Below are 9,218 nucleotides of genomic sequence, written 5' to 3' on the forward strand. Positions count from 1 at the left end.
TACAATCTACATTAATGACTTGAATGAAGGGACGGAGTGTAATGTAGCCACGTTTGTGGATGATAGTAGGATGGGTGGGAAAGCAAGCTGTGCAGAGGACTCAAATAATCTCCTAAGGGATATAGACGGACTAAGTGAGTGGGCAAACATTTGGCAGATGGAGTATAATGTGGGAAAGTGCGAGGTTATCAACTTTGGCAGGAAAAATTAAAAAAGCAAACTATTATTTAAATGGAGAGACATTACAAAATGCTACAGTTCAGAGGGACCTGTGGGTCCTTGTGCATGAAGCACAAAAAGTTAGCATGCAGGTACAGCAAGTAATCAAAAAGGCAAATGGCATGTTGGCGTTTATTTGAAGGTGGTTGGAGTATAAAAGCAGGGAGGTGTTGCTCCAACTATAAAGGTGAGACCACACCTTGAGTACTGCATACAGTTTTTGGTATCCTTATTTAAGGAAGGATATATTTGCATTGGGGGCAGTTCAGAGACGATTCACCAGGTTAATTCCAGAGATGAGGAGGTTGACTTATGAGGAAAGGGTGAGCACGCTAGGCCTATACTCATTGGAATTTAGAAAAATTAGAAGTGATCTTATTGAAACATATAAGATACTGAGGGGTCTCGACAAGGTCGATGCAGAGAGGATGTTTTCCTCGTGGGGGAATCTAGAACTCGGGGGCATAGTTTCAGAATAAAGGGTCGCCCTTTTAGAACTGAGATGAGGCAGAATTTCTTCTCTCAGAGGGTCGTAAATATGTGGAATTCTCTGCCCCCAAGAGCTGTGGAGGCTGGGTCATTAAATACATTTAAGGTGGAGATAGAAACATTTTTGCAAGATAAGGGAGTGAAGGGTTATGGGGATCGGGCTGGGAAGTGACTTTGAGCCCAAGATCAGCCACGATCTTATTGAATGGCGGAGCAGGCTCGAAGGGCCAAGTGGCCTGTTCCTGCTCCTATTTCTTATGTTCTTATATTCTTGAAGTTTCAGATCGATGAGCTTTAGTTAGAACTGGAAGAATTGGAGAAGTAACTGATTTTTAAGCAAGTGTGGGGCAGGAAATGGGAGGAGATGAGGAAAGAATAAAGGGAAGATTAAATGACAAATTATCAATTTAAATACAAGTAGTTAGGTAGATTAGACAGATAGATAGACAGATAGGTAGATAGATAGATAGCTAGATAGATAGCTAGATAGGTAGATAGGTGGACAGACAGATATGCAGACAGACAGACATTATTCTCATTTTATGATGTAATTGTTCATAATTTGATATCTCTCTCTATGAAGTTGTTACACTGCAGTAGCATTGCACAGAGGGAGAGAAACTGAAAGTTAATCTATGAGTTAAGCCTCTATTCAAATCAACAGGTATAGTTGGACAAAAGCCCGCTAATATATTGCCGTCTCCATTCTAATGCATACACTCTATCCTTGGGTTTCTATAATAATTTGATATTATGTCACCAATCATAGTTAAATTGAAACGAACTAACAACAATTTGAGGACCAAAGATCTATGGTTGGTTGGTGTTTATCTGCTGTGCAGGCTGAGTATCCCTGAGAGGCGAGACATATAGAATATCCAATGACTAGAGGGTCTCATTACAGCCTAACCAGTTTACAGAGATATTTTCAGTTATAAATTTTGGCATCGAAATTCAACTTTTAAAAATAGCTCATACAGAAACTGCAGAAAAACGTACGATTTTTCCTATATTGCATATCAAACATTAACATTATTATGCCGGGCTACAGTGCTGCTGCTCGGGTTCCAGCAGATTCCCCAGAGATGGCGCTCGTGATTCTATCAAGTTCCAATTGGTTTGCTTTGTCTGAGTTCGCAATATCCTTTTTTATCCCAATTTTCTAACTCCTTCAAGGAAATCCATTTCCCTATCAATCACACGAGGTTGTTTTCAGTTCCACGTGCTTTAACCTTTTCAGTAATATCTGTCGGAAACATTAATTATTGTCTTGTGGAAATCCATGTTTCTGACATTCACGGAACCTGCCCTGTGGGCTACTGCAGTGTCTCTAAGAGAAAACTATATAAGGTTAGTTACATAAAGCCTTGGATACTCTTCTTAAGCACCTTATTCTTTCCCAGTGCTCAATGTCCTTGCTGCAAGTTCCAAACACTTTACACTGCTGTGGTTAAACACACTGGCCATTAGTTAGTTGCATTTGTGACTCATGGTGTAACGGTTACTGTCTCTCTTCTCCCTGAAATTAGTCCTGAAACCAGCGATCCTCGGGAGGCTGTAACTCATTCATAGCCAGTTCACAGATCTAGTTATTTTAATGCGTTCAGGTGAAACCCGCCTTCATCAGGAGATTTTGGCTGGTTTCAATTCCAATAGTTTGTCTTTGGCCGTGTTGTTTTGGCATTAAAAGCAATTTCTAATCTATCGTGTTCCAAGTTGCTTTAGGCACTGTAGGGTCCATTTTCATTTGAAGGCTGTAGCAACATATACTTTCGTTTTTGTTTTCCGTTGTCCTTATCCTCAATTATTGTCGACCCTCAATCTGCTTTAAATGAAAATGAGAGCGCATAGAATGGGAGGAAACCTATTGACTTGGATGGGGAATGGGTAAGGAGGTCAGAGTCAGGGAGAAGGGATATTGGGAATGTGCTCCATTTGGCAGATTGTGACGAGTGGTGCCCCCAGGGATCTGCATTATGACCTTAGTTTTTAACTTTATTTATCAACGACTTAGACGACAGAATAGAGAGCCATATATCCACTCAGTCAGGTGGCATAGTAAATAGTGTAGATGGGAACATAAAGTTGCAAAGGGACTTTGGTAAATTAAATGAGTGGGCAAAGCTGTGCTAGATTGATTTCCGTGTGTTGGGAATGAGTGAGGTCATCCAGTTTGGAGCTCAGGAAGGTAGATCAGAGTTTTATTGTACATGGTGAGAAGTTGGGAGCTGTGGAGGAGCAGACAGATTTAGGAAACCAAGTACAGAGATCACAGGAAGCTGGTGGACAGGCACAGAAGATAATTAAATGCTCTAATGAAATATTGGCGTTTATCTCAGTGGGGCTGGAATACAAAGGGGTGCAAGTTATGCTATAGTTTTCTAAAGCTGCGGTTTCTGCGGTCAGTTCCTGGCACCGCATCTCAGGAATGATACATTGGCCGTGGACGGGGTGCGGCGCAGATTCACCAGAATGATACCGGTGCTAAAACGGTTACAGTTAGAAGGACATGTTCCTTAGACGAGCGTTGTGCTCCGTAGGATAGAGAAGATTAATGGGTGAGTTAATTTATGTGTTTCTGGTGAGTAAAGGAGTTAAAATTTAGATTGAGAGAAACTATTTCCTCTGGCGGGCGACACCAGTACAAGGGGGAATAACGATAACATCAGAGCTGGGCCGTTCAGGGTGATGTCAGGAAGCGCTTCTCCACAAAAAGCGTAATAGAAATCTGGAACTCTCCCCCACAAAGCTGTTGAGGCTGGGGTTCAATTGAACATTTAAAAACTGAGATTCATAGATTTACGTTAGGTAACTTTATTAAAAGACGTGGAAACAAGGTGAGCATCTTTAGGTAAGGTACAGATCAGCCATGATCTAATTGAGCGGCTTAACAGGCTCGTGGAGCTGAATGGCCTTCCTCTGACCCTATGTTCCTATGCAACAACCTCAGCTGCTCGTTCTCGTTCTCTTTCTCTTTATGTACCTGTAAAACATTTGATGTTATCCTTCATGTCCCTATAATTGTTTCGTTCCGCACGTTGTATTTTTTAATTTCCTTATGTCTTTTCATTATGCTTTTTACAGGACTCCCGGCTGTCAAACTTGCCATTTTCTTCGCCTTGACATAACCTTCCTGCTTTGGTTTAATCCTGGCCCTACCTGTTCTCTTTCAACATAATTTACTCGTTCATTTAGAATTTCTATTTTTGGGATTGTGTACTTTTGTGCGCACTGATCACCTTCTTGAATACATTGCAAAATATGTCCATCGATTTACCAACTGAAATGTTCACTCATCCTTCCGCAGTCAATCCTTTCCTCGTCTCTTCACAGTGATCCAGATCTACGTGCAGAACCTTTCTCTCTCTCTCTCTCAAACCTGTTATGCTCACTATTCCCAGGATGCTTCTTTATCCCCATATCTCTAAATATTACTCGTAAACATTCGATAAAACGCTTTCCTTTTCACTGTGCTTCTAACGACCCACAATCTAGGTGCAAAGTAATAATTTCCATTGTTGAAATATATATATCTGCTTCTTATATGTCCCATTAATCCTCGTATGCATGCCTTCCTCTGTTAAGTCATCATATTCAGCAGGATTATTAAATGTGACAGTTAATCACATGGGAATGACTAATGAAGTGCAACCTGATACTGTGGGGACGGTAGGAATTATGCTGATATTGGAATATTCAGTTCATCATTAGCACCTTACCTATATCTAAAGTATTAACTCAAGTTTCAAATGAATTTGCACAGTGTCACTGTGCTATTGAAGGTCGGTATTACCTTAAGGACGGTTACAAATGTGCTGTACAGGATACTGAGAATAAACAGGATCACAAGAGCGATCACTGTTGCTGCAGTGCCGGCATCCTCATCTAAGTTTTCTAATCCTTCTTCCTCTACCTCGTGGTCATCTGGATCTTCACTTATTGGTGGAGTTTCTGGAATCAGTAGATGGATATTGTTATAAATGTGTTCATGTTGAAAACAGAATAAACACAAAGGCAGTGTGATGACATGAAACCGGAAGACGCGAGGGACATGGTGCATTAGAATTTGAACTGACGAAACGTGAACATATAGTTCATACATTAACCAGCTCGATTTGGATGAAAGTGATTTTCAGGAGACTGAGGAGATGGTTGTTGTGTGACAGAGTATACAGGACGGAGGATTGAGTTAAAACCGCACATATATCCAACACTTTTACCATAAAAAAAGCTTCAGGGCGCTGACAAGCGCGTTTGATTAAAAATATTTTTTTCTTTTGGCGGCTGATAACAACAAAAAATATTTAAAATCTATTTAAAATAATGAAACACGACGCCACTCTGAACAGAAGGATGGACTGATTATAGGATTTAATCCCTTGCGATTCACTTGCTAAACTTATATAAGAGATCACCAGTAAAACGAGGACGGTGTCACATTTTGGGCTAAAGATTCAACTCGGTCTGATCAGCGCAGTTTATGTTGACTATGGAAACACATTGACATTTGGAAACAAAAGTGACTCGCAGATACAGGCAAGTTCTGTGACAGGATTTCAATCGGTTGACATGGCACTGTTTTACATTGGGCCAGAACTTCGGGTCCTCACGGGTGAGTACGGGCTGGGTACTCACCTGTAGGTCCAACGAAAGTGCCGGTTTCGTGCATGCACTGCGCATGCGCGGGAAACCGGAACTTCTGTTCCCTTAAAGGAAGGGGTTCACAGGTCAAATGCATGTGCCGGGGAGGCAGCGCCTCGACCTGGAACTCCCATTGTTTTTGCAGGTTTCTCCGGGAGGGTAAGTCTCCAGGAGCTACGCTTGCAAAAAGCAGTCACAACGCCTGTTTTTTACAAGGTAAGTGGTGAATTAAGTAAAATTAAAACATTTTTTCCACAGGTTTATTATTTTTAAATACTTTAAAGAAAGGTAAGTATATTTATATCCCTGTTAGAAACTGTAATTATTTTTTTCAAAAATTTAAATTATTGTTTAAAATAGTTATTTTATGTCATTTATAGTTATTTTTAAAATGTGATGTTTTAAAAAAAATTATTTGAAGTTTTAGTGATGTTTTGGGGCTGAAATGTATTCATAGATTTGACCTGTTAAATCAAGAATACAGATTCCGTGCTACCATTGGCTCTCCATGGCCCACATGATCCCAGGGGATGCTTTGAACTAACTGCGCCCCTGGGATATGCAAGCACTGCGTGCGTGCCGGCAGTTGGAGAAGGCCCAGGATTGGAATCCCACGGGGGCCCACAGCACAAAGTCCGGCGCACTAGGTAAGTGCAGGTCGGAGTTTTGCACCCGGGAAGCCTCCGACACGACTTGCTGGGCCATTATCATCTACACAGTGCGCTTGACCCGCCTCACTGTGAGTTATGACTCACGATGCTGGCGCTCCCATACTGTTAGATTTCTGATTACTAATGCGACATATCACTTCTACAATTCCTGCTTTATCGATTGTTTTTAATGGCCCGTAATTTGCGGTCAGCAGCAAAGCCAAGGTGTTCACCGTTGGCCCCGAAAAAAGCTGCGAGAAGTTTGCCTTCTTCGCCCGCATTTGATTGCAGTGCTGTGAACAGGGGGTCACAAGTGAAGTGCTGCAGTAGTGACGCTAACAATGGCCCAGAAATTCAGGTCGGGGGCATCCCGCGGGTGTAAGCCCCCGACCTGCACTTACCTTGCCTGCTGGCTGTTGAGCTGTGGCCCCCCGGAATTCCAATCCTGGGCCAACTCCAAATGCCGGCGTGCAGTGCTTGCCTATCCCAGGGGCGCAGTTAGTTCGATGCATCCCCTGGGATCACATGGGCCATGGGGAGCCAATCGGAGCAGGGAATGTCCATTCATAAGTTTGACAGGAAGACCTTTCAAAACTTATAAATACTACGAGCTCCAAAACATCACTAAGTCTTCAAATACATTTTTTTAAAACACATTTTTAAAATAAACTATAAATTACATGAAATAACTATTTTAAACAATAATTAAAATTTTTGAAAAAGTAATTTTATTTCCTAACGGGGGTTAAAAATAAACTTACCTTGCTTTAAAGTATTTAAAAATATTAGAGCTGTGGAAAAAATGTTTTAATTTAATTAATTCACCACTTACCTTGTAAAAAGCAGGCCTTACGCCTGCTTTTTATATGTGTAACTTCTGGAGACTTACCCTCCGGGGAAAACTTGCAATAAAAACGTAAGTTCGATGCGCACACGCAGCCTCTCCTGCGCACGTGTTCGAACTCTGAACTCCTTCTTTCAGGGGAACGGAAGTGCCGGTTTCCCGTGCATACACAGTGCATGCAGGAAACCGGCACTTCCATTGGGCCTACGGGTGAGTACTGCGTACGTACTCACCCGTGGTGACCCGAATTTCTGGCCCAATGTGTCTGAGCAGCCAATCACATTGAAGAATTCTCACTGTCAGCAAACCAGGAAATGAGATGCTGCTTTTATCCGGACTTTAAAAAAATGCTACAGACAGCGAAATAAAGATTGGGAGTCTAACACGGGTATAAGGCACAAGCTGAAATATCATGAGAAATCTAATTTAAAAAAAAGTTTTTTTAATCTTATAATTTTGAACATAATGGAGAAATTTGACAGTTCAAAAATGTAAAAAAAAAACTTTTTCAGGGCCAGAACGGTTGTTTCGCAGTCAGTAAGCTATTAAACCCCCAGTTACACATATTCCAACAAGGTTTAACATTTAATGTGCTATATTAGCAGCGGTATTACCGTGGAAAGGGCCATCGTTGTTGTCAGTTTCACTGATTACACTGATTACACTGATTGCCAGCTATGAGGAGATCCACAGCGCAGCCAGTGTCCGAACAGTGAATGACTGATCGCAACTGCAGCATCCTTACGTTTAGATGCGCATGCACTAATTATTGATTCTACGGTCAGTTTCAGAGGGGTACTGATAGCAAACGCTTACAGTTCGCTGTCATTACCCAATGCAGATTGCAGGCGAACTTCCATCGCAATAAATCATGGGGCAAATGCATATGCTGTGTTTATATTGTAGAATATTCGAGCCACCATATGATACGCTGTGTTATTGATTCCACAAGATTTCAGAATGTGGGGCTTCGATGTGGACAGGCCTATACATATGAAGATAAAGAGAACACACTAAATAACGGCTTATTTTCACTTTGGAAGAAAATGCAACGCCACCATTGAGGTAAGGATCGGATCAGCTGACTCACTATAGACTGGGATCCACTTAGAATATTCTTGGTCTATGTGGCTCAGCTTTCCATTGGATAAACAGGCCGAATCAGTACTTGTCCCTGACCTGTGATTTAACTGATCATGATAAGAAAGGCAGATTCCACTTCATAGATCACCTTTCAGGGATTCAGGAGGTCCCAAGAGCTCCCAAAAGTTCCTCATCCGGAACAGCGCACCTTTGACAATGCAGCAACCCCGTGATCATTGCACTGGATTGTCAGCCACGATTATGGGTCGAGGTCTTGCAGAGGAGCTTGAACTCACAACCTTCTGATTCAGAAGCCAGGCAGCTGCCAATGAACCAAGCTGACATTAAATTGATAAGAGGATACTTCCAAAGTCCAGACATACCTTGGAAGTGAAACCATTGGAAACTGCAGATTGATAGTCCAATACACCAGCATCAAGTTGCATTCATATAGCATCTTTAACGTTGCAAATCGTCTCAAGGCGCTTCACAGGAGTGTAATCAAACATCGTTTGACACCATGCCAAATAAGGAGATATTATAGCAGATGACCAAAAACTAGGTCAAAGAGGTAGGCTGTCAGGAGCATCTTAAATGAGAGACGTAGAGATGCGCAGATGTTTAAGGAGAACATTTCAGAGCTTAGGGGCTAGGCAGCTGAAGGTGCGCAACCTAATTGGTGGGTGATGGAAATCAGGGATCCACAAAAGGGCAGAATTGGAGGAACGCAAAATCTCTGAGGGTATTAGGATTGGAGGAGCTTACAGATGTAGGGAGGGGTGAGGCCATGGAGGGGTTTGAAATCAAGGATAAGAATTATATAACTGATGCGTTGCCGGACCAGGAGCCAATGTAGGTTAATGAGCACATGGGTGATGGCTGAATTGGACTTGGTGTGATTTAGGATATGGGCAGCATAGTTTTGGACGAGCGCAAGTTTATAGAGGGTAAATGATGGGAGGGCAGCCAGGAGTGCGTTGAATAGTCGAGTCTGGAGGTCACAAAGTGTTTCAACAGCAGATGAGTTGGGACAGGGGCAGAGACAGGTGCTATTACTGAGGTGGAAGTATGTGGTCATGGTGACGGAGAGGATATATGGTCGGAAGGTCAGATCAGGGTCAGTTATGATGCCAAGGTTGCAAACCGTCTGGTTCAGCCTCAGACAACTGTCAGGGAGTGGGATGGTGTCGGTAGCTGGGAACTGGAGTTTGTGGCGTGGTTTGAAGAACATCCCAATATCTAATTAGAGGAAATTTCTGCTCATCCAATTCTAGATGTGGGACAAACACCAT

This window comes from Somniosus microcephalus, chromosome 4 (assembly GCF_052327205.1).
Source record: "Somniosus microcephalus isolate GS21.2 chromosome 4, FLI_Smic_1.0, whole genome shotgun sequence".
In the NCBI taxonomy this organism is placed as follows: domain Eukaryota; kingdom Metazoa; phylum Chordata; class Chondrichthyes; order Squaliformes; family Somniosidae; genus Somniosus; species Somniosus microcephalus.